The following is a 26,281-nucleotide window of genomic DNA, read 5'->3' on the forward strand; positions in this document are numbered from 1 at the left end:
AAATTCAGTCAGAACTTAAAGTCAGCGAGGGTTTGATTCCTGTCTCTGCGCTGTGCATATGGTGTTTTCATGCTCCCCCTGTGCTTCTGGGTTTCCTCCAGGTTCTCCAGTTTCCTTCAGGTTCTCCAGTTTCCTTCATATACATGCATTGCAGGCTGAGGTTATAGAAAGGTTAACGTTTTGGATTTGATTTCCCTTGCATGCAAAAATCAAAGAAATCAAATGACCAAACTGCTCAAAATTAGAGAATGGTTTCTAAAGGATTAATATAGCTTTTTTTTCTTTTTTTTTTTTTTTAAAGGAGCTCATATGGAGCTAAGCTTTCCTCTCTGGCTCCTATTTAAACCCTAGCATTGAAGTTGATGTTGTTCGACCTTGCCACATGCTGTGCTTTGGTGAATTGATTCCACTGCAGAAATGTGCACTGAATTAATGCTGTTACTTATAGTGAGTGTTTTAAATGCAGAACGCGAAGGTTAATTGAAATCAAACAAATGCGATTGCATTCCTTTCACACAGCCAAATCCATCTGTCATACCTCGACACCTCTGCACGTGCCTTGGGCTACGAAGATGTTGCTGAGAGAAAAAAAGAGAGAGAGAGAAAAAAAAGAAACAGGCCATAATAGGCTAATAGGCGGTGTGATTAACGGCGGGAACAGACTCGTATTTTTTTTCTTGGCTGTTAAACAGAGAGTCGACTCATAACACCAGAACCACCGCATATTTCCGCGCGCCACAGAACTGTTGGAGAGGTTTCGCGCTGCACGCGCTGTGGTTCGGAAAAGGCGCGCGCGCGCGCGCAAGCGCTCACCCAGTGACGTCGCACTCCGGGGCGCGCGCTCCGCTCCTGCTTCAGTCTCCGGTCTCGGAGTCTAGTGTCTGAGGGAGCGAGTCGGTATTGCAGCGTCCCGCCGCGACCTGTGAAGGAATCCGTGAATGAAAACCTGAGCCGGAGAGAGGAACGAGTTGGACATGAAACGTGGAAGTCAAGAAGAAGTGGACACTGAGACAAAGCCGGGTCGTGTTAATGGGTGAGTTTCATTTTAAACAACGCCGAACACCTGGACTACATCCTACACAACAACCGGCTGCTGTACTGTAGTTTTAATCCAGTTTTATTTGAACACCGTTAAACTATTAACTATAGTGTTGATGTTTTTTAAACACTTTGGACTGTTCTCTGGTGCACTCCTCCAGTCAGTGTGTCATTACAAAACAATACAGGACATTTGAATTACACGCTTTGCACCAGGTGTGTGTACTCCGCGCGCACCAGGAGGATGACACGGGGTGGAAAAAGTAATACACACCACACCGGTGCTGGTGCTTGTTGAATCTTTGGGTTTGTTAACACTTTATTTCACTGAACTGCGACAACAGAGAGCACGAGCGCTTCAGCCCGTTCAAGGTAAGGCGACAATAACGTGCGCGCGCCGGTTATTATCAGCGCCTTGTCTAATTAGGTAATAATCACGCAAAGGCAGTAGATTCTTTGGTGAGTTTTTTTTTGTGTGTGCTAGACTCCAGTTTAAGAAAAGAAATGTGCTGGTTTCTCACTCTGTGTCTGGGTTAAAGTCTTTATCTGTCTTGAAACACATCTTCACACTAATTATGCAGTCATTTCCTAAAACATATTTTATTGCTGGTCTCGTGCTTAAGCTTGTAACCTGATTGAAAAGATTTGTCTTTGGTGCGTCGTCTTCTCCATGCAGTGATTCATCATCAGATCACACACACACACACACACAGAGAGAGAGAGAGAGAGAGAGAGAGAGAAAGAGTCATCAGCAGCGACAGGATGTTCAGGTCAACATGTTCTCATACATCTCAGAAAAATAACAAATTGTTTAGAATGATTTCTTCTTAGACTCCATCCTTATGCCATGTCTGGACTGATATAAGTATTGTGGCAATGATTAACAAACAATAATGTGTTAGATCCTGCTTTTAAATGATTTTGAGGAGGTATAGACTGACTGAAATCTCCAGCCTGGTGCGTGTACCCAGCTACGGCTCACTGTGAGCACGTCCGCTTGTTATTGCAGGCTGTGCCAAGAGTAATGAGAATCAAGATCACCTGATTAACTGCCCTTTCATCTGCCCCATTTAATGACGTGGAATTGGTTTTTAAGTCGCAACTTCAATGCCAAAGTCTAGCCGGATTAATGTGAGTGTGTGCTGACATGCTGCCACTGGTCATTCTTGGAGTGGGCTGCATAAAACGTTTCATCTACCAGAGAGAGAGAGAGGGAGAGAAGGACGAACGACTGGAGGATAATGGATAAGCGAGTCCTTGGGGTGATAGAGGGAATCAGGGATAAACAGATAGAGAAAGAAACATGAAGATGCCTCAAATGGTGGATGATGCAAATCACCAGGTGCTGAGTTGTATGTGATGACGCTTTTTTTTTTTCAATCTGAAGATGTTATCCAGGATTAACCCGTTTTCTCTGCCTGTTCTCACGGACTCACTTCTGTTCTCCGGCTAAAAAACCTCTTGACCCAATTTAAATGGGTATTAAAGCTGTTATTTTTTTTAAATATAATAAAATGAAATATAATCCTGGTTGATCACATGGATTAATTGGCCGTATGTGTGTGCTGGATTTTGTATATTGGATTTTTTTAGTGCTCTCATCAGGCAATTAAGACTAGAAGGTCACACAAAATCTCTTGTTAATCTGGGTTTTCAGCACTCAGGTAGCATGTACGAAATCCATTATTTGACAGTGCACACACAACCACACACACACCCACACACACTTACACAGAAAGCCCCACCTACTGCAGCTTTGACGTGTTCTCTACAGGACGTCATCATGTGACTTCAACTCATAACATCACTCCTCTGTGGGGTAAGTAGGAGTTTCATTTCATCTATTAAAGGTCGTGTCAGTAGAAGTTTTTCATATGTAGAAATTTTAGTTAATATATTAAAGTATCTGCCTGGAGGAAAACAGGTCTCTCTAGCAACAAATGATGTGGACCACCAACATCTGAGCAATCAGAAAAACTCTCTGTGGCTCTGAAAGGAGGCGAGAAAACAAATGATGGATGAACTACAGCCGTGCAACTAATCAGAGCAAGAAGAAGGAGAAGCCTTTATTATCTCCACACATAAAATACAGCACAGTGGATTTCTTTTCTTCTCATATACCAGCTGAGGAAGTTAGGGCCATAGCTCAGGGGCAGCTATGATACAGCACCCCTGGAGCAGAATGGGTTAAGGGCCTTGCTGAATTGTCCAAAAGTGGCAGCTTGGCAGTGCTGGGGCCTGAACCCCAACCTTCCAATCAACAACCAAGCACCTTAACCACTTGAGCTACCACTGCCCCAGGGCAGAAGAAAGAGGTATCTCTAGTTGGTTGTCAGTCATCTCAATCAGGAAGCTCTTCCTTTTACTCTGGAATTCAGACGTTCACACCCGTGGCACCCTTGAGGGTGTGGTTCTGTAGAAGACACTAAAGAATGCAGCGGTAATTGCTTGAATTATTAGTTTCAAAACTTCATCCACTTCTGAAGTATTCAGATGCTACCTTTAAACCGAGCTAATGGTCAGAAAGACATCTGCAGTTGCTAAAGTTCTCCCTGTGCTCCTGTGTGTTTCCTCTGGGATCTCTGGTTGACCCTCACTGTCCAAAAACATGTCAGTATTTGACTGGCTTTCAATCAAGGGTGTAATCCTGCCTCACTTCCAGTGTTTCCAGTTTAGTCTCCGGATTCCCAGTGACGTTGAACAGGATAAAGCATGTCTGAAGAGGAATGAATAAATGAATGAATTGTTTGCACAGTCACTGAGAGATGACCATTTCCTTCACGTTTCTGTCCGGGTGCCTGATCAGGAACTTCATCCTTGTCTTCTAATGTTTCCGTTCTGTTTGACTCGATCAGAGGCTCTGACTGGGTACCTCTCTGTGGAGTCGCTCATAAATATTAATGGGCAGCTTATTGTGAGCATTAGAGCTTGTCAGTGGCTCAGGGGTGAGCCCGGTCTCCGATCTGTCAGGACTGATTTGACTTGTCACTGCAAATGGAAGGAGCTTGGAAATACCTTTCTTGAAGTTGTCACTGCTTGTTCGAGGTTGAGCTCTTGTGTTTGAGTGTGTGATTGCTGGCAATAAAACAAGATAGAGTTTTCTTGTAGTAGTGCATTTGCTACTATTGTTTTAGTAGTTTTAGTTTGAAGTGGATTGTTTGATATGAAACACACTTTTAAATTGGCTATTAATTCCCTGATTTGTTTAAGATAGCATATCAGGACTTGCCTCATGTGCACATGGACTGATCGATACACAGTTGCCGGAATTGCATACGGCATGAGTGTGCAGTTGGATAAGGATGTCAATAAACTTTCCATTGATCAGGCTCATTTGAATTGTAAGCCTGTTTTTAGTCTAACAGCCCCGCGTATCTGCATAGTTAAGGCTGCCAGTTACTTGTATGTCCGTGTCGGAACGCCTGAATGTCTCAATCAAGCTAGCGTTCTTGTTCAAACACAAACCAGCACGGATATTGATGCATGTACCGCCTCTGAATGTGTAAGTAAATATTTGCTTTGCATGCACAAGGGAGCTCTTTCTCTTCCTTTCCCATCAGTTTTTGTCTGGTTGTGTGGCTGCGACCTGGCAGCTCCTCCCTTTAACACAGCCGCAGAGGCAAGCTGCTGAAAACAGCCAACCTGTCACGGTGGCCTCGTCTCCGGGGAAGTCTCTTCAGTCTTCGACTCCCAACCTGCAGGTGCAGGGACACAGACACTACCCTGTATGCCTGATCCCTGCCCACGTCAGCACTGCTTTGGTTTTACACATGACAGCTAATGTGTGCCAGAACAAATAATGGAACGGTGCCAGAAATTGCTCGGCAAAACGAAAGGAAGCGTCTCTGTATCCATGTTAGAGATTATCCATGGCAGACTTTGCAGGTGTGTGTAAAATCTGATGTCTGGAACGTGCTGAGATTATTCGACCCCCGTGTTGTGTTTACAGTTCTGCATAAGGGATTTAGTCCATTAGGAAATTAAATAACAGCATGTGCTCACCAGCATGCAGTGTTTAATTGTTGTTTAAACTGACGGCATACTGCACTGCTGGCCTCCGTCTCTTTTCTCACTTTGCTTGTATCCGTTTCATTCACTCACACCACACACACACACACACACACACACACACACAGAGTGCAGATGCCACATTTTACTGCTTTTCTCTCCTAATTCATTGTCTATTAAAGTTACATAAACATCAACCCAGCGTTCTTGCTTTCCACCTGTGTTGAAGCAGAACGTAAACAGCAACATAATACATCGATATTATACTGATTTTATAGCTTGTAAAATGTAATGGAACAGCAGTTGGAATTGTCTTGTTCTGTGGTTAGCGCATGAGTTACTGTTTCTTTGGACCCCCGCTACAACCTCAAACATTCCAGCTTCGCACTTTGTAATGTTCCATAAAAAAACATTTCCATACAGCGGCCTGGAAATACACTACACGGAATCGCAGGTCACTGACCCATCATGACTCACGCCTGCTTTCTGTCTATCCATCACACGTGTTTCGACGGGAAGCTGGGAAGTGAGCGGCGACCTTGAGCTGACTGTATGGTATATAAATACATGATGTGCTAGCATCCCAGTCATCATTTCATCACCTGTAAATCATACGCACTGTCTGAGCTACCAATAAGCTGTAATGTAGAATACATAAGATTACTGTTTATGTAGTGAGTATGTAAGATGTGTTCACTTCAAGACGCTGCACTTTCTTGTTGCAGTGTGCTCACTGTAGAGTAATTATTACACCTAGTGGTGAAAAAAATCCACAAGTGCTTATGGATAATAAGGCTAATAGTGAACCACACCAAGTGCTAATGGAGACCAATTAGGGCAGTAATCACATTGCTTCATACTGGCTTCATGAACCGTTTTCAATAGACAGGACAGTTAATGAGAGTGTTGCCAAATTGGTGTGCTGCCAAGATCTTGTTCTATAGCAAATAATATGAATATAAATATATAATATAAATACATTTCTAATACATTTCTGCAAAGCCAATTTAAAAGAACTGACTGTGTCTGATTTACATATAAGAAATATATAGTGTATAGTATATACATAACACTATGATCAGTGAGAGGTGAAGTGAATAATACTGATTATCTCCTCATCATGGCACCTGTTAGTGGGTGGGATATATTAGGCAGCAAGTGAACATTTTGTCCTCAAAGTTGATGTGTTAGAAGCAGGAAAAATGGACAAGCGTAAGGATTTGAGCGAGTTTGACAAGGACTGGATCAGAGCATCTCCAAAACTGCAGCTCTTGTGGGGTGTTCCCGGTCTGCAGTGGTCAGTATCTATCAAAGGTGGTCCAAGGAAGGAACAGTGGTGAACCAGTGACAGGGTCATGGGTGGTCAAGGCTCACGTGGGGAGTGAAGAAGTTAATGCTGGTTCTGATAGAAAGATGTCATGTGCATGACGGGTCAGGGCTGTTTTGGCAGCAAAAGGGGGACCAACATAAAATGGTCATAATGGTCATAAAATGGTCATAGGCAGGTGGTCATAATGTTATGCCTGATCAGTATATAAGGAGTATATATAACACAACAGGGCGTGTTGTTATAGGTGTTACTCTTACTACTCTGAAAGTACTCCTCTTAAACCACAGCAAATGATTAATATATATATATATATATATATATATATATATATATATATATATGTAAGTATGTCAGAAATACATTATATTTGTTTATTGTTATGCTCACTGCTGTGGAACATCTGCAGTACAAATTGGCTCCCTGTTAACACTTCTCTTATTACAGCAATAAACAGTCACTCCCTCACCAGCCAGTCGTTTTTTTTTCTTTCTCTCACCCTTAAAGCTAATTAGAAGAAAAAGATTCCAGCTTGTCACATAACTGAGAAAGTGCAAAGCACAGTCTGTCGTGAAGACTTTCTCCACAGAAAACATAAAGGATCAGCTTTACCTTCAGGCGCAGGCACTGACAGAAGTCTGCTTCTGTAAATGTTAAACATCATCTTACTGAAAGCTTCACTGCCATTGAATAAAACTATTTTTTTTTAATATGTTTATTGTAAGGCTGGATTTAAGTGAAGTGTGAGTATGTGTCCCCATGAAGGCACTGTATTGTAGAAATGGTTATGCATTCGAAAGAGTGTGTTAGAAGAAACCTGTGATTTTCTTACAGACGACACTGCTGTCAGAGCTGCTCTTATAGAAAATGGACCAACTCTTTTCGACCAATCGGAATTGTGTATTCAGTAGGGCTATGGCAGTGGCAGCTTATCCGTAGCAGCTCATCCATGAGAACAACCTTACCATATAAAGGATATCAGCCGTTCTCAAAAATCTTGTTAAAGTCCTTATTCTTGACCTTATATCTTTCAAATCAAATACTAATGAACTATTTTGAGTGACTAATGATTTACATAATGTTGCTCTTTCACAGATAGAAGCTGATTTGAATCGATTTCTAGAGGTCCTGTGGCAATGTGCTCACTCTAGAGTTATTATTGCACCTAGTGGTGAGAAAAGGGAACTACAACAAGGGCTAATAGAAACCGATCCGTCAGTAATCACACTCGCACAATCATGCTTGCTGGATGAACCGTTTTCAGTGGACACAGGACAGCGTTGCCAAAATGGACAGCTGCCAAGATCTCGTTTATAGCTAATTTTATGGATTAAATCTAATACATTTCTGCAAACAAAGGCAAATTGAAAATGTGTCTGATGTACAGAACCGTTTTTATTATAAGACTCGATATATATCGCAATTATTATGAGAGGAAAGAGGAGTTTTAGAGTGAATAGTGTTCTTACATAAGAAATGCGCATGTACCACGGTGACCTTGTTTCCCACACAAAGGCAGAGAAAAAGAAAAAGAAAGAAAAATAGGTTTGCCTTTTTTGACACTGAAATTTTTTGAGTCTAGGAAATCTTTGGTCTTGTTATGGATTTTGAGATATAGTTAGTGGAAAACACCAGCTGGACTGAACACAATACTTCTAAAACCACTCAAAGCAAGCTCCTAGACTGTTCTGGGTAACTGTATGTAGTTAAATGTCAACTGGCTATTACGGAGTTCCTCTAACAGTTCGGTGGATCGTAGCCTGTAGCATAAGTCAAGTGTGATAGCCTCACGACTTAATTTTGTTTGAGGCTATGTCATCATTAATGTCGTCGCGCCTCACTGAAATCTGTGGTCACGGTGCGCTGCTCTGTGATATAACAATGCTTAATCACTGCTACGTTTGTGTGTATTTTTAAGACTTAATGGATTTATAGGTCAGTGCTGAATGTATTGAACATACTGACAGCAGGTTTCATCAATACACAAAGGGGCTGGTGGGATTTTCTTGGCTTACCATGTGTGACAAGGGATTAAAGTGTAGTAGAAAAGGGTAGAACATTGACTCAAGGGGTGGACGACAATGATGATGATGATGATGTGCGTGTGCTTATTTAACAGATCTGTTTGACACAGAGCACCACCACCGAGACACTTTCTCTCCTCTTTCTTTTGTCTCACTGCTTTGGCTGAGAGACAGACTCCACCTGTGAGCCATTTGTGTCAGAAGTGACAACACTGGCATAATTTATGATTTTCTAAATGAGTGACAAGCATGGTCATTAGATAGGGTCAGTGAAGAACATACTAGAGATTCTTTAGGTCGACTTACCAGGAGAGGGTCAATTAAGCACCGTTTAAATGAAAACTTCCCTCCAAGTGCATAACCTGCTCTGGGCTGTTTTCCTAAAGCATAATTGGCCGGGGCCAAACCGTAAAATGCATGTAGTTGTTACGAAATGTTTGAAATGCTCTTCAAGCATGTCACTGGCTGTATATTTTAAGATCTGTAACCGTGGTTGAATTCTTTCCTTAGTTGTCATACAGTGGACTATTTAAAGTCAGAGTGATTTAGTGCTGTCCAAACTCTCAACGTACCATTATACTTTCTGGAGAGTTCACAGTATTATCACCCATAATGCACTGTAAATTGGGTACAGTTGATAAATGGTTTCTTTCACTTGTTTATTTGCAATTGAAATTAAATTACACCAAAAATGCTCGATTGTACTGTATGTGCATCACCTTCCATATTTTGTAAACATTTATAGCATTGAATTTGTGTAATATCTCAACTGAGCCTCTTCATGACCGCACACATTTTTTTTATCTGGTCACTTCATATAGGATAACATGCAGGAATATCACTGTGACTGATGAATTCTATATGAAAAAATGTCAGTTTTGAGTTCAGCTGGTTATGTACTTTGGATATCTCTACTATAATAAAGCATAAATATGTTTATTACCAGAACATTGTGGAAATTTGGCTAAATTCAAGCTTTGCTTTGGGTGTCTGCCTGTAAAAACATGTTGGGTTAAGCTTTCAGCCTCGTGTCTAAAATGTCAGAAACCTTTCTAGCTAAGTGTGAATTTTTAAATGACCCAAACCTTTCAGCCTACAGAAGTGACTAAAGGAATCAGCAGTTATTTCCTTACAAGTGTCAGTGTGACCAGATATCAGTCACGAGAAGAGAAGAGATGGGGCACAGTGTTAAATTTTGAGTCACTTTAACCTCAGACCATGAAGACAGAGACTGATGAGAATGAGGCTGATAATGTATTGAGAACACACACATTTCCTATTGTACACATCTTTATAGTTTAGGAGTAATGTTGTTTTTCCATCAGTAGATTCGATTATGAAGTGATATTGGGCTGTGTGAGGAATTTTCAGTGCAATCGGAATGAAATCTAGTGATCAACATGCAAAAGAGAAACATATTTCATTCCACGCAAAGCCGAATTGAACTTTAAAAACTTCATATACTAGAAAATGTCAAAATATGAAGGGCCACACACATGGGTAGAGTATAAATATGATTCTTATATCACTACTACACGTCTAATAATATGAGATCATTTTAAGACCTCGGTGAAAGAACTATCCAGGATAGCGCTTCATTACAAATGTATTGTATGACTTTAAGAGCTGTGTCCAGCGATTTGAAGGAGATTCTGAGTTATTGCATTAAACTGCTCTTATTGACCGTTTGAAAGCCTTTGTCAAGACCTGGCAGCCCTGCACACTAGACTGGCCATAAATGCAAGTTCAATTCAGCCTTCAATTCAGTTTAATTTGTGTAGTGCCTTTAACAATCGACATTGTCACAAAGCAGCTCTACAGAAAAGATGTTCAGATCCCTAATGAAAGCCACGAGACTGGTGAGGAAACTCCCTGAGAGGAAGCTAGAAAGGAAGCAGATTGAAAAAAAAAAAAAAAGGAAATCCATCCTCTACTGGGTGACACCGGAGAGTCAGATCATAAATCATTTTCAGTGTGAGAATGTTGAGTTTCAGGATCCTGGGATGAGCACGAGACAGTCTTTACGAATACAACAGCAGTTTGTACTTAGGTACAGTATCCAGGTTTATTTTAAACAGGAAATCTAACTGTTTGATATTTCGATGCTTCTACATTGACGTGTTTCAGTGAAAGTCTGAAGCAAACTCCAGGTAGAACAGTCTGTATAGTGCTACAATTTTAGATATAATGTGCGTTTAGATGAAGTGCTGGTGAATGAGCACTCCAGTCTATGTAAATATGAGTAGATCGTAAAGTGTGTTTGTATTTGCTCAGAATTGCTAATGTTGACAGTAAGGCAGCTCGGATACATCGAGAGCTCTTGGCTTTCTACATGATTTTTTTATTTTTTTAAAAGCCCCCAAGTGACAGTGTCAAACAGTGTTTTTTCAACGCTTTTCAGAAATTCTACTCCACTGTGGGTTTTTCTTGCTGCTGTAACACATGCTGATGCGGAGAGATGTGAGATATGGGGACATGCATTATCACCCCAAGGACTTGCATTGCTATTACCATCCCATTCTTCCCTCTTCTCTCTCCCTCATTCTCTCTCTCTCAGTATCGACCCACCTGTAAATCCCTGTCCTTGTCTTTTTATCTGCCTCTCTCTTTCCCTCCCTCCATCACCATCTCTCTCTCTCTCTCTCTTGCTCTCTCTCTTTGTATGTCCCTCACAATACAGCAGACATTATGGTGTCAGGTCTGTGCCGCTTTCTCCCGGGTGATCTCAGCGGGAGACGAACAGAGTGATGCCGCAAAGCCACTAAACGCTCTTGCTGACATCACTAACAGCCTGGACTAGAACTAAGTGGCCAGAATTACGTGCTTTGGCATCATGTAACATGACACTGAGATGCAAACATTGCTGAAGCAGAATGCTGAAATTAGCATTGTCAGGGGCAGTATTGTGCGATTTCCTCTGAATGAGACACCAGCATGGGAGTCAAGCTTAATTCATGACAGCGAGGGGGGGGGATATTAAGAGAGAGAATGAAAGAGTGAGGGAGGACGAAGGCTCCAAAAGTCAGAGAAATCATAGAAAAGGTCATGCTTTTCATGTCTTTCAGCATGCTGATTGTCATCTCTCCCAGCTGGACACCTTTTCTTTTTAAACTCCAGATAGAAGCAGTTCATGCCTCCTTATCGTGCACTCAGAACCTGAAAGCTGCAGCTTCACTCTTGACATAATTTGAAAAATGTTACTTTTTTCCTTGCTCTGGGTCGACACCACCGGGCCACTCCTTTTTCTTTATTTTTATCTTCCTGTTAGTGTTTTATTTCTTTATGCAAAGTCTGTTGTTGTGACAGTGAGAGCATTTGACTGGGTCGGAAACAGTGTAATTATTTAGTAGCTGAATTGCAGATTTGATAATGTTGTTACAAGAGCTATGTAATTATGCATTTCTGTGTGTGGTAGTCTGGGAAACCTGTGGCTGTGACGTTTTATTGGGCAAATTTGGCTTTATCGCATCCTTTGTCATACCAAAAGAAACCACTTAAGTCTTTTCCTTTTACTTTAGATCTTTTTAGTGATAAAATTTTATTGCTGTAGTTTGCCTGAGCCTCGCCTAATCATTTCATTGTACAAAATGTCAATAACATCTATACATTTAACATTTAGCAAATAAACTTGAAACCCTCATGCACTCTAACAATATGCCACATTTATCTAATGTGATTGCCAGAGCTTTACAGTAAAAATGTCAGTGTAATGTAAAATGATGGTAGTACAGATACGGCTAAATAATTCACATTCGCATATGTTATGGAGAAAGATCGTTGCTTATTTTCAGAAAAATTGCTCTGCTGTAATTTGAGGTCAGATTTTTTGCTGTAATATTAACAGCCAAACCTTGTGCTTGCTTTTATAGTATTAACATTAACTATGAGGTATCGCTGTACATTAAGTATATTTTTTTCATTCGTTTTTAAAACGGTATTGGCGTACCCTATACATCAACATTTTTACCCAGAAATACTGCCATTTGTACAGTATTATCTATAAATAAACAGCAAAAATTAAAACCCAGCAAATTACAACAGTGACATTAAATATATTCAAAATGTAAATGAAATTTTCGAAATTTAACACCACTGAAAAAGATGTGTGAAAATGAAAACAAATGGTAATTGGAAATATTCTACAATAATATGACATTATCTTTCATTTTCGACAAATTACTATAATCACTCTATTGTTTTTTATTGTACAGCATTTATTCATGATTAGTCTACCTTTAAAGGTAACAATAACCGTAAATAACCCAAGGGAGGGTTGATATTACTGTTAATTGTGTTCTGATGTTTGTTACATGCAACATTTCTTTACAATGCAAAATGTATTTATTTCTGTTTTATTCTTGCGAAGACACTCTGCTTGCAAAGGTCACATTAGATAAGGAACCTGTTTAACAAGGGCTGTGGTGAAAAGAGTCAGTATAAAGATCTTAAAAAAAATGCTAAAAAAAAAAAAACCAAACCCTCGCTAACTAAATGTGATTTTTCTCCCACAGCGAATGTCACCCTTTGATCAAATTGCACAGCTGTGTATCTGAGTGAAATGGACATAAGCCGAAACAGTTCAGTTTGTAATCAGATCCTGGCTGTCAAAATGTCAGAGATGCTCTGTAGTCAGAATAAAATCCTAAAATGCAGGTTTTTTTTTTCGCCTTTTCACTTTTAGGAATAAACTTTAAAATTCTCGAACATTTGGGTACGATACCTACACAAGAGAAACTTATTTCAGTTCAAAACTATGAAGTAGAAAATGCCAGAACTTCATCATGTGAAGAGTTTTTCCGACATACCCTAAACTGTATCTCATTAATGACTTATAGCATACACTGACCAGGCATAACATTATGACCACCTGCCTAATATTGTTAGTCCCCCTTTTTGCTGCCAAAACAGCCCTGACCCATCATGCACTGTGTATTCTGACACCTTTCTATCAGAACCAGCATTAACTTCTTCAGCAATTTGAGCAACAGTAGCTTGTCTGTTAGATCGGATCACACGGGCCAGCCTTCACTCCCCACGTGCATCAATGAGCCTTGGCCATTCTCCACTGTTCCTTCCTTGGACCACTTTTGATAGATACTGACCACTGCAGACCCCACTGGAACACCCCACAAGAGCTGCAGTTTTGGAGATGCTCTGATCCAGTGGTCTAGCCATCACAATTTGACCCTTTGTCAAACTCACTCAAATCCTTACGCTTGTCCATTTTTCTTGCTTCTAACACATCAACTTTGAGGACAAAATGTTCACTTGCTGTCTAATATATCCCACCCACTAACAGTTGCCATGATAAACAGTGTTATTCACTTTACCTGTCGGTGCCAGTCATAATGTTATACCTGATCGGTGTAGCTCATACACATGCACAGGTTCAGCACATTCAAATTGGCAGTCCTCTAATGCGTCTACTTATTTTCTATTATACATCATGATATAGCTACTAATACATGTCCAGAACTATTAGTACCCTAGCTGAGTACTTGTATCTGTAGCATTTGTGAAAGTAGATGCTGCATTGTACAGGAACATAGCAACGGAATGCCATTTATCATCTACCAGAAGACCAGAAGTGCCAATGAACAAGCGCAGATAAATATGTAAATAAGTATATCAATAAATAAGGCTAGGTCTGTTAGTATGTGTATAGAAAAGTATGTGCAAGTTAGATAGCACATTAATAATCCAGTAAAGGAATTTGGTGTCTCAACAGCCCCAACACAAGAGCAAACTTAAGCTCTTAATGCTTATATATACAGTATATTACACATTACAATAAAAAAAAAATGGGCGAGCTTTACGGTCCGATTGACCTTTTACTCACTGTATGGAATATCTGGAAAGCTCTGTTTGCTTGACTGCTTTATGTCTCTTTATAAAGAGAATTCTCCATTGTACTCAATGAGAATGTTATCAGACACTAGTGCTGAAAAGCACTGTCCCAATAGCAAGCCAATTGGAGCTAGATATCTGCCCTTATTTCTAGCTCCACCAGCATGTCTGGGTTTAGTACACTTAGTACCCTTGGCAAAAATGGTAGCTACATCCAGCATAGTTATATACAGTATTTACACAATAGCAAGGTAACTCATGAAGCTATGATGATGTGTATGAAAATTTGAACCGGATGGTTATGGCTGTGGTTCACCACCTAGGTGTGTCTCCCAAACTGGTAGAATGGCTCTTAAGCCTATAAGCCACTATTTATTTATTTATTTATTTGCATTTACATCCCAAGCTCCCACAAACATTTGCGTGTATTCCTGCTGCTTCCTTCTCCTGAACTTATTGTTATTCTGGTCTCTGTGTGTGTCTGAAATGAGATCTGGGCTTATCTGCCTGCTTTCCATCTACTCTACACTTTGTGCTACTTCCCTAATATTTAGACGCATAATTTTGTAAACAAATGTAGATTTCTGTGTGTGTGTGTGTGTGTGTGTGTGTGTGTGCATTCTGACTTGTGGAGTGGAACGTCGTAGATAAGTGTGAGAAAGGGTGTATATCTGGGATACTGCAGCAGCACAGGCACACTCACACAAACAAACACCCACACACACAATTGATGCTCATTCCAGCACACTGTCCCACTCCGACACTCATTCACATTCTGTCCTGCCTTTTCTCTCTGCGTTTGTCTTCCTTCTCCTGTCCCTATCTCAGTGGGTTGCAGTCTCTCGTTACCTTCCACTTCCTCCATTCTACTCTTTTCATCTCTCTCTCTCTCTCTCTCTCTCTCTCTCTCTCTCTCTCTCTCTTTCTTGTCCATCTCTCTTTCTGTCTGTCTGTCTTTCTGTCCTGTCCTGCAATATGAAAAAGAGAAATAGCCCTGTCTCTATAGCGCTCAATAGATGGGTGCAGCTGCTGCATAATGGAGTCCCCTAAAGTCAAGAGTTTTAGCAGCATGACTCATAGACCCATAGAGTCTTCTGTTAACTGAGCACTGTGTCACACTGGACAATGCACATATGCTATACTCAGCCCATCTCAATCCACACACACACACACATTTCTTTGATTATCCCTGTAAGGCCTTCCATTTACATTATTATTAATACAGATTTTTAATGCAATGAATACCAGCCAAATGTCCCCACAAGGTCAGATATGTCCTATGCTTATGACATTTAGTTTCAGTCTGGTCTAGACACACACACACACACACACACCATTCTGCACATCTTGTCCGCTGAGAATTGTGATACCCACAGCTCTGTAACGATCCACCATTTTCTTGTCAAGTTTGTAGATGATTACCGACTCTAACTCAAGCTCAAAAGCTGTGATAGAGAGAGAGAGAGAGAGAGAGAGGAGAAAAGGAGAGAGATATGAGTAGCTTGTTCCTCTGTTTTGTGAGGCACGCTGGTCCCAGAACATTTGTGTCTTGGGAAGTGTATCCGGTACTCATACACCACTTCAATATCCTGTTTTACAATGTGAGAAAGCAAGTGAAGTGTGAAAAACTGAAAATGGTGTAAACAATAGAAACCGTGCCAAACACAATCCTGCTGTTGAGCCCAAGCATAAAGTCTCATGTAAAGTTACATATATGATGTGGATAGGTGGCTGACATTCATTTTCATCATAGTATATTCATTAGAATGTTAGATAGATAGATAGATAGATAGATAGATAGATAGATAGATAGATAGATAGATAGATAGATAGATAGATAGATAGATAGATAGATAGATAGATAGATAGATAGATAGATGGATGGGTAGATGGATGGATGGATGGATGGATGGATGGATGGGTAGGTAGGTAGGTGGATGGATGGGTAGATGGATGGATGGATGGATAGGTAGGTAGGTAGGTGGATGGATGAATGGGTAGATGGATGGATGAATGGATGGATGGGTAGGTAGGTTGGTAGGTGTATGGATGGATGGATGGGTAGATACATACATACATACATACTAGGGTTGTAATATATAATTTCATTATCTGTGTCTGTATGTGATTAGTGCTCAAAATATTCCTATCTATAATTGAATATAAACCTGAAGGGGCTTGACTCTGTAATGTATAATACTCTTATACCTATTACAGTAAATACATCTTCACTAAGTGCTTTTAGCTGCAAGGCCGCAGTGGATCCAGAGCCGATCCTGGGAACACTTGGCACAGGGAGGGAGTACGTGCTGAATGAGACATCAGACATACACATTAGCATCTGAGGATCAATTTACCACTCCAAACATGTCTTGGAGGAGACTAGAAATCCTATGCAAATGTATGCAGACCAAATGCAAAGCCTCAACACAGACAGTAAGCTGAGGTGGTTTTCACACTGGGTATGTTTCCTGTGGTCACTGCAGCAATTCACTTAATTCTCTTGAACTCCAGTGCACTTGTGTGCATCTTATTTTATCACAAACACAAGGAAATCTCAAAACACATAGTGTGTATATGGTGCTACTGTGCACAGTAAGGTCTCTACCTTGCCTCTTCTATGTCTCACAACATTCCCATGCCACTCAAGCTACACGTGTGTTGTGGAAACTAATGATGCCGTCAGCACCTAAAACACATGAGCAGGTTACTTTACTTCCTGAACAAGTGTGGTCCAAGTTGCGTTCAAATGGAGGGGAATTGCGACAGTTCCAATTCAGCTGAACTCACACCTCGTCTCAGGTTCGGTACCGCAGTGTACTCCCCGGTCCACATGACAGCTTTCACTTTACCAAACTTTTTATGCAGACGCTGCTCTGTTTCAGACTTATCCACCAGTGTGAAAGTCTTCTGAGGTTAGGAGCAACCCTGGAGCTGTGAGACAGCACTGTTACCTTTTGCACCAACATGTCATGCTGTAATAATCAACTCATCTTAAAGTTAGCACACGAAGCTGTGGCTTGCAGTGGGTATTACTTTCTTTGTGTTAGACTTCTGTTTGTATTTTTCCTGCTTATAAATCCCATGTCTCAGTCGCCACAGAGCGAGCATTTCAGGCTTTGACAAAGTGTTGTTTTGGTTTTAGGACAGACTGCACTGTAAATGTGACTGATTTCTGGTCTGAAAACAGAATCATAAAGAGACTCCTGGTGGAAAATCTCATGATGGTTTCTTCCTTTATAGACTTATTTTTGTCTCACATACCTTGACGTCTCTGTTTTATATATATATGTGTGTGTGTGTGTGTTGAGGAAGAGTATGTATGGGTAGCTGGGTGGCAGGCTGTACATGGAACATGAAAATATTTTCAAAAATTTAGGAAGAGATGTGTTGACATTGCGAAGTTTAACTCAAGCGCCTATTCTCAAAACCCTTGACAGTGAAAGGTGAATCATGCCTCCAGATGTGGTATATATAAGCTCTTTATTATGAATCATTTCAGCTCCTGGATGTGAATTTATATTTGCTCTAGCACAAATTATACCTAGCCCTAGTCCAAAAAGAACCACTGATGGAAAATCTCCGGTTTAGGCCACGATTAGATTTAATCTAGTGTGAATCTGGGAACGAACACTCATGCAGTAAATCTTCATCGCCCAGATGTTGGTGGAATGAGACCTGTAGGGAAACCTGTCAGCATGATGAATGTGCCACAGCTCCCATGACAAAAGGAACACGTTCCCTGCATAGTTAAATCCTGAAGCACGTGTTCAGAACCTGAAGACTCCAGTACAGGAGTCACTGGTTTCTTAATGTCTTCCTTTTGAATGCTTTGTGGTGTTAAATAATATTCGCCAACGTATTATGAGGCTGCGAGGAAAGAATGAGTCAGAATCTTTTCAGAAAGAGAGATTATCGGAACTTTGTTGGAAACGAAATGTTCCAGTTTTGAGATTTTGGCTACTCTCTAAAACAATTTACCACTTTGGATGTTTAAATTTTGTTGTTCACTATTACCAGGGGTCAGCAACCCGCAGCTCCAGAGCCGGATGCGGCTCTTTCATCCCTCATCAGTGCCTCGCTGTAGCTTTGAGTAAAAAATGGGAATAAATAAAGGCTATTTTGTATATATTTTTCCAGTGGAATACCTCTTCGAGGTGGTTTTGTTACATTATAATAAAATATTTTGTCACTCAAAATATGAGTCACATGCTACATACGTTTTTTCTCCAAAAAAAGAAAAGTCTTGGAAGAAATTTGAACGTTCAATGCTTTATGGACAGATTCATTTGCCTTCACTGCTGATGAAGGTGGCTTACCTGTATGCTTAAAATGTGGCGAGAAATTAGCAAGCAACAAAAAATCTAAGAACATACACACCGCATTTGTCGAAAAGTACAAAGCTGGAGGTGAACGAAAAAGAGCAATTTAGGAAACTGCTGCGGAAAGCTGAGCAGCAGCTGAAAGCTGAAAAGTTTTCTTTTTTGTAGTTCTTTAATTTCTGTTAGCTTCATTTTATTTAACCTTCAAATAGGTTTTGTGGCTCTGTGTGAATTTTATTTGGTGGGCAGAAATGTCTCTTTTGTTGTTGAAGGTTGCAGACCCCTGACCATTACCACTGAGCCTGCACTGCTAGGGGGAAGGTTCCTGGTTCCTGTATCACAGCACTGAGTTAACTATAAGGAAGAAAAGTATGATCTTTATTTTATTTAGAGTAACATACTGTTTTATTAAAATAACATATAACTCAATGCCAAGTGGACTGTTTTTTTTCCCTTTTATACATCGACAATTTGCCATCTTTTCTACTTAAATGTAAATGAATGAACACACTGTACCTTTCTTTAATTGTGTAGTTATATTTAATGTTGTGGAACATCCGCAGAACAAGTTACCTCCTGTCGTTAATTGAATTCAGTTCAATTTTATTCATATAGCACTTTAAACAGTGGACATTGTCATAAAGCAGCTTTAATAGCAGAAATATATAAAGGAGAAACATTTTAAGTGTATAACTGTGTCCCTAATGAGAATGCCAGAGGTGACGGTGGCAAGGAAAAACTCAATGAGACGATATTAGGAAGGAACCTGAAAATGAACCAGACTCGAAAGGGAAGCTATCCTCATCTGGGTGACACCTGAGAGCGTGATTAGAAATAATTTCCCTTCTATACCTGTGTCCTATGTGCTTCCTTACCAGGTTCTCTTGTTTTCTCTCCTGACGTTAATATAATGGAAAAATGCAGCTTGTCATGTTATTGAGGAAGTGCAAGCGCTCCTCTGTTCTGTCTTGGGGCAGTGGTAGATCAAGTGATTAAGGCTCTGGGCTGTTGATTGGAAGGTTGGGGTTCAAGGCCCAGCACCACTAAGCTACCACTGCTGGACAATTGAGCAAGGCCCCTAACCCTCCCTGCTCCAGGGGTGCTGTATCATAGCTGCCCCTGTGCTCTGACCCCAACTTCCTCAGCTGGGATATGTGAAGGAAAGAATTCCACTGTGCTGTAATGTATGTGTAATAAAGTCTTCTTGCGCTCAGATCTTGTGTTGAAACAATCAGAAATTACAGGCTGACCCCTAACTATTACAAAGCTGAGCAATCAATGGCATACATCTGTTTATTAGGAAGATCTTCTATACATGTCACTGTATAAGTTACTATAGAAACGATTACACATTGGACCAAGGTTATTAATACAAAAAGTGTTCATTTACCGTCCAGCAGAAATCACTCAGAGCCGCAGTTCCAGACAATTAATCAGTACCATCTGACCAATCAGCACTGACTATACCACTATGCCATAAATTATGAAATAAGCAGCTCATACCGCTCGACTCTCGGTGTAAATCTGCCTCAGCTCTTTGAAGCCCAGTTAAATCTGCCCTAATAAGATCACGGGAATTGTTAATCCACCTTTCAGTTAACATCTATTCAGCTGCCAGCTTTCTTTTCTTCTTTTCTTTCAAGAGCTAAATCTGACAGGTCTCATGTTAGAACCTCCGAGCATGAGAAATATTTTCGTGTAATATTTAACATTAGCCTAAAGCTATTTTCAAATCTCAGGATTCTAATTACGATACAGCTGTTTTCCTGTCTTAGTCCTGGCATGCCACCCGGTTGCGCCTCACTCCAACGTGCATGCTTGAGCTAATGGCCTAAGTTTTCCTAAAGGTACGTTATACGTGTTGAAATAAGGTAGAGTTACGGTTACATTTAGCTCTTGATAACAGCTTCCTAGTTATGTTTGGATAATTACAATAAGTATGTAAAGTCAATCATCAGCTTAGGTGAGATTCAGTTTCACTGCATTCTTGTGAAATAATTTTGATCCAGGAAAAGAATAAAAAGTACAAATGATATGAATTTGTACATTTTTTATGGTGGGATTTATGTATTTGTTCTGCTGCAACCTGAAACTAAAATGGATTTCCCTGTTTTTTATATACCACTTGATTTAAACAACAAGTGACACAAAGTTTAATTAAACAAAAAGCTCCCATTTGTTGGATGCATAAATATTCACTCCCAGGGTCAATACTCAGTAGGGCCACCTTTAGCTGCAATTACAGCAGCATCTCTTCTGGGATATGTATATCAGCTTTCCACATCTGAGTGCTCATATTTGTGCCTCTGCCTGTCTGCACACCTTGTTTGTAACACTCCATCATGCTAGGTGAAGGTGAATATTTCTGGAGGTACAGTTAGTTAACATTGATTTGTAAGCTGAAGCTGAGTCATAGAGAAATCCTCAAATCTTTTTTTCTATGGTTATACCAGGTGTAGAAATGCATTGGTTTTGCTTGGTGACTGTGTGCAGTATTGTGTGTGTGTGTGTGTGTGTGTGTGTGAGAGAGAGAGTCTCACTCTCTCCATCTCTCTCTGTCACTCTGTCACTCTGTCTCTCTGTCTCTGTCTCTGTCTCTCTCTCTCGCTCTCTCTCTCTCTCTCTCTGCTCCTCTGCTGTGAATGGAAATTGTTCAGTAAAGGAGTGCTAAATGGGATATGAATATTTAAACAGGTGTGTTTGCTTCCGGATAGCCCTTCAGTGTTTTTTTTTTTTTTTGGTTGTGTGTATGTGTGTGTGTGTGTTTGAATGTGGATTATGTAGAGCACCTGTACAATCTTTAATTTGGCAGTAGAGAAGCATAAGTCCAGCTTTGTCCTGAAGGCACAGTACAGAGAAGCAGGTACAATTCAGCGAGTGTTATTCAGCTAATTAAAAGACAGAAAATTCTGTTGGAAATGTGCTGCTGTACAGTTTCCTCCAGTTTGCTCTTTCATTCTCTCTGTCTCTCTTTTCTCCATCTTTCGGTCTTTGACTAGCTCCATCTCTCCTCTGGCTTTTATGCATTACAATTATGTATGCTGCACCCAGCAGCGTGGGCAGACCCTCCAGTGCTGTCAAGGTTGGTGTGCAGTGCCAGATTTTATAGCCGTCCACTTTTTTTGGAGGGGTGGGGGGTTGGGGGGTTGGGATCACACATAATTTCACACTCCACTGCCCCTGGAGTAGCGCACAGAAACCAACATTAAGGCGTATTTTGATGCCGAGCTGTCATCTTGAACCTCAGCGGTGGCTGATGCTACTGTATGCTTGTAATGAAACCGGACCTTTATTTAAAACCTAAACAAACAAATCTCACCCTTTCCACAGAAGTATGATCGTTCATCAGAGTTATATCTTCTACCCAAATATGGTCTGATTGAGGTTTTGTCATGTAGTGCAAGGCGCCAAAACACATCGACTACTCACTCAAATCAACATGAGCTGTCCCTTTGATATGTTTGGTACGTGGTAACCTTCCTGCTCCCAGTGTGGATCTGTTATTGTTCACCATTCTGGTAGATAGAGACAGATGAGATAGGACACACACACACACAAACAAAAACATAAAAACAGACATATACACACTTTGACCTCTGCCTGTCAGGAGATAGATCACTAGTGTGACAAGTCCTGGGTCTGTGTGTGTGTGTGTGTATGTGAATATACAGTATTTGCCACCCAGACAAGTTTGATGGATCAAGATCCTAGAGGACTTTCACACTGTAAAACACAAACACACATCAAACGATTTTCAATGCCTGCTGCCTCTCAGTCAATGAAAACACTCCTGAGAGAGAGAAAGAGAGAAGAGGAAAGATGGAGAGGTGAAAAGTGAGAGTGTGGGGGGTTACAGTAGGGTGGCATCTTGTATAGAATGGAAGAAAATGCACCAGGAGATAAAAATACCTCAGGTTATTCTCTCTTTTTCTTTGTTTCTCTGCTTGGCTCCAAGCTACCCTCTACTGCTGACTTCCTCACACACACACACACACACACACACACACACACACACACTTTGTGCTCTCTTTGTGCTGCAGACAGACAGGTAACCCAACAGGGGCTCTCTGTGTGTGTTTGTGTGAGGCACATCTCACCAGGGCGTTCAACTCCCAGCATGCATTGCTCATCCTCCTCAGGCCCTCCACCAACAACAGTCACAGTGAGCTACTGAAACAGCCTGTGACAAATGCAAGTGATCCATAAAAATGTCATCGTGAGAAGAAGTGCACAAAAAAATAAAAATATCCTATCACTATACAAAAAGACATTTTTACCTTAATGTTAAGGTTTAAAGCAGCCAGGCGCTACAGCTTATAGCTTCAGGGCTTCGTCTGGGGTACCATCCTGAGCTGGGCTTGCTGTCTGTCTGGAGTTTTGCTTGTTCTTCCTGTGTTCTCTACCAGGTCCTCTGGCTTCAGAATCATGCTAGCAGGTGGAATGGTTACTTTAAACTGTATTGCACAAATCTATTTGGATGTAAAGTTCAGTACAGCTGATAATTAAAGAAACAAATCATCTCATATTGTCCAAACTTAAACACATCACTTTTACACGACCTTCTGGCCCATCGGAGTGTTTTCTGCTTTGATTATGTTTTTTTCTGAGTTTCCTAGCCCGTGTGCTTCTAAAAGACTTTTAAAAGCTCTCTGTGAGTTTAGTTTATACTGCGTTAAGCTCAGCAGCTGCTGCTGAAGACAGCTTTCTGCTCCAGTGGCGTCACAGGAAGTGGAACATTACAACACCTGGATGACACAACCAGCAGCCGACCTGAGAGCTGTTTTTAGGTATGAGTGCATGTCTGTGTGTGTGTGTCTGTGTGTGTGTGTGTGTGTGCGCACACTTCTATGGGTTTTCAGCACGAGCAAACACAGACCTATTTAGCAAGTGCTTTGTGTATTAATGGATTGGGTGTCTTTGGGTCAGCAAAACTCAGCTCGGATGATGAAATGTTTATTCTGCTTCACCTCTTCCTTTTTCTTGCTTTCTGTCCCTGACTAAAATATTTGTTTCTTCTTTTCTATTATCTCTGCCTATTGGACATAATAACCATGTGACCTGTTCCAAACATTCGTGCATCCGAGTTTTTCCTCGTTTGTCCTGCTTCTCAAATGATATTAGGATCTGCTGTACACTACATCAGGGGATGTTTTCTTGTAGTATGTAGAACTCAAGAGTAGCAAGAGACAAATGTGCTGAGACAAACGAGACTCAATTAAAAGTACCACCATTTATTACAATCAGTGCTATTTTACAGTATTTGCAATATACTCTATACATCTTATACTAGAGTTTTATTTTAATCCTGGCTTTCTGTTTATTAGGGCTTTTAATGAACCAATGTTTTATGGTTTGGACATGTCCAGAGGAGGGAGAGTGAGTATATTGGTAGGAGAATGTTGGACATGGAGCTGCCAGGCAGTAGGAAAAGAGGAAGGCCAAAGAGGAGGTATATGGATGTAATAAATGAGGATATGAAGCTAGAGGGTGTAAGTGTTGAGGATGCAGAAAATAGGGATAGGTGGAGAGAGATGATTCGCTGTGGCGACCCCTGAAGGGAAAAGCCGAAAGAAGAAGAAGAAGAAGAATGAACCAATGTTTTATTATTATTATTATTATTATTATTATTATCCTACAATTAACATATAATCTTCGTCAGTCTTGATTTTCCTTTTCTGCCACGTCACTGCAAGCTTCATTTGAAAACACATACACCATTTCCCAGAATCCTCAGCCAGCTTGCGATTTTACACACCATGTCACCTGATTCCTCACACGACCCATTTTTCTGCTCACCATCCTCTGATTAGAAATCACGCACCTCTTTCCAATCCCACTAATCCCTCCGAAGAAGTCTCGCTCCTGATTTCTGTCAGTGATGAGGCTGAACATTTCATGCGAATAGATCTGAATGTTTGTTAAAGCTGAACAATACCGGTGTGGCCCACAGAGCCAACTATTTACCTACATGTCCATCAGATACTGTTTGCTCTTGAACTGGTTGGTACCGGTGGAACCATGGTGAATGTTTTTTTGTTTGCTTGTTTTTCTTCCCTTCACATCACCCACCAAAGTACACCGCAGATTTATAATATAGCCTTGCTCTGTTCTGAGATCACAATAAAGCAAATACTAAAATTATTAATATTATTATAATTAGCTATATAATTCTTCTGTTTCTAGCTTTAATTAGTTTTGTTCCATTAGCAGATGATTTAGCATATTTTAAGCATTTCTTTTCTCTAATATTCGTCAGTAGAATGAGCAACTTTTAAGCTTGAAATGAGTAAAAATGCCTCGGGATAGCTAATAATTGCTTCATTTTACTCTTTTATAATATAGTACTATGGCATAATAAGATATTTAAATCATGCTAAATGTAATTTCTTGCAGCGGTACTTGTATTGATCTTTAAAATTGCAGCTTATTATTTGTGTCATTTTTACGCTACTAAGCAAAAACTCTTTATCACACATTAGCGTATGATTATGCTACATGACCTGATCTCCCTGGTGTTTACTAATCACGCACACCTGCTTCTAATCACACTAATCCCTTTAAGTAACGCTGTTCAGTGTGAAGTCTCCCACCTGCTTTCCTCCAGCGCTGAGGCCCAGCAGGTTTTCGGAAGCTTTGTCGACGTTTTCTACACACTCTTTTTGCTGATTAGCTAACCCTACCTGCTTTTCACTCTATCTCAATTAACCGCATCCGAGCCGCGCACCATACGACAGTTACTACGACTACGACTATATACGTCAGCTCTAGACACGGCAGCCTCGGAGGTGTGAAGCGCATGTAGGTAACCTGACTGAGTCTCTCACAATATCAGCAAAATTCCCTTTCCTTTATTGACACATCCTTTGAACCTGAATGCTTCAAATCTCTGGCTCCTGAATGTGGCCCAAATTGCGCAGAGTGCAGAAGATCCTGATTATTCATTACTCAGAAACAGGGATTAACGAGCGCTATCGTAGTCTCATGACCTGGAGCTGGATGAAAAGGGAGAAACGATGTGAGTAGGATAAACCCATAGGAAGCAACACTCCTTCCCTCCTTCCATATTTGTGTTATTCTCCATCCGTCTCTCTTTCACTAGCCCTCTCTCACTCTCTGCCTAAGTGTGCAGTTCTTTTGCACAAAGCGTTTTATCAGACTTTCATTCTTTTTCAAGAGGGCACAATTTCTTGCAGCCTAACACACAGGCCTCTGAGGCTGAGATCAGTCAGTTTCACATCAAGCCATTAATTCTGCCTGCCTCCAGTTCCACTCTATAATTAAACGTTTCACTTAAATGAGCAGGACAGATTCTGCAATTAATGATTTTTGGGACTGTGTACAGGAATAAGTCCGCTTGTTTCCATCCTAGGGTGACTTGAAAAGATATTGGGGCGAAGAGATGATTAAATGTTTCAGGGGTTTGTTCTCTCTCTCTCTCTCTCTCTCTCTCTCTCTGTCTCTCTCTCTTTAAATCCTCGTCTTTTTCCCCGCCATCCTGTTGTTTCTGTCCTTCTTTCTCCCCGATCCAAACAACTATTTCACAGCAACTATTTCATCTTGGATTGATGGGTTAAACAGCACAAGTTACTGTGATCTAATTGGTTTAAATTCTTCTAATCATGTTACAGTTACTGAATAAACGACGCACTGGTATTACTCAAGACACTGCATAGCAATTACTCATGGCTGCATGATAATTTAATGCTTTCAATGCA

At 40.6% G+C, this 26,281-nt stretch overlaps 1 protein-coding gene across 7 annotated transcripts in view; it reads left to right on the plus strand.

The window, feature by feature from the left end:
- Positions 1-799: 799 nt before the first annotated feature.
- htr2cl1 (5-hydroxytryptamine (serotonin) receptor 2C, G protein-coupled-like 1) overlaps positions 800-26,281 on the plus strand; it is a 151,679-nt gene continuing 126,197 nt past the window's right edge. For 6 of the 7 annotated variants that reach the window (XM_058393742.1, XM_058393740.1, XM_058393741.1 and 3 more), the window contains exon 1: positions 800-1,033. The gene's annotated coding sequence lies outside the window, so the exon portion shown is untranslated. Of the gene's footprint in view, positions 1,034-2,517; positions 2,858-26,281 lie in introns of those variants that run through there. The other variant, XM_058393743.1, reaches the window with a different exon arrangement.

Source organism: Hemibagrus wyckioides, linkage group LG07 (assembly GCF_019097595.1).
Source record: "Hemibagrus wyckioides isolate EC202008001 linkage group LG07, SWU_Hwy_1.0, whole genome shotgun sequence".
Taxonomy (NCBI): domain Eukaryota; kingdom Metazoa; phylum Chordata; class Actinopteri; order Siluriformes; family Bagridae; genus Hemibagrus; species Hemibagrus wyckioides.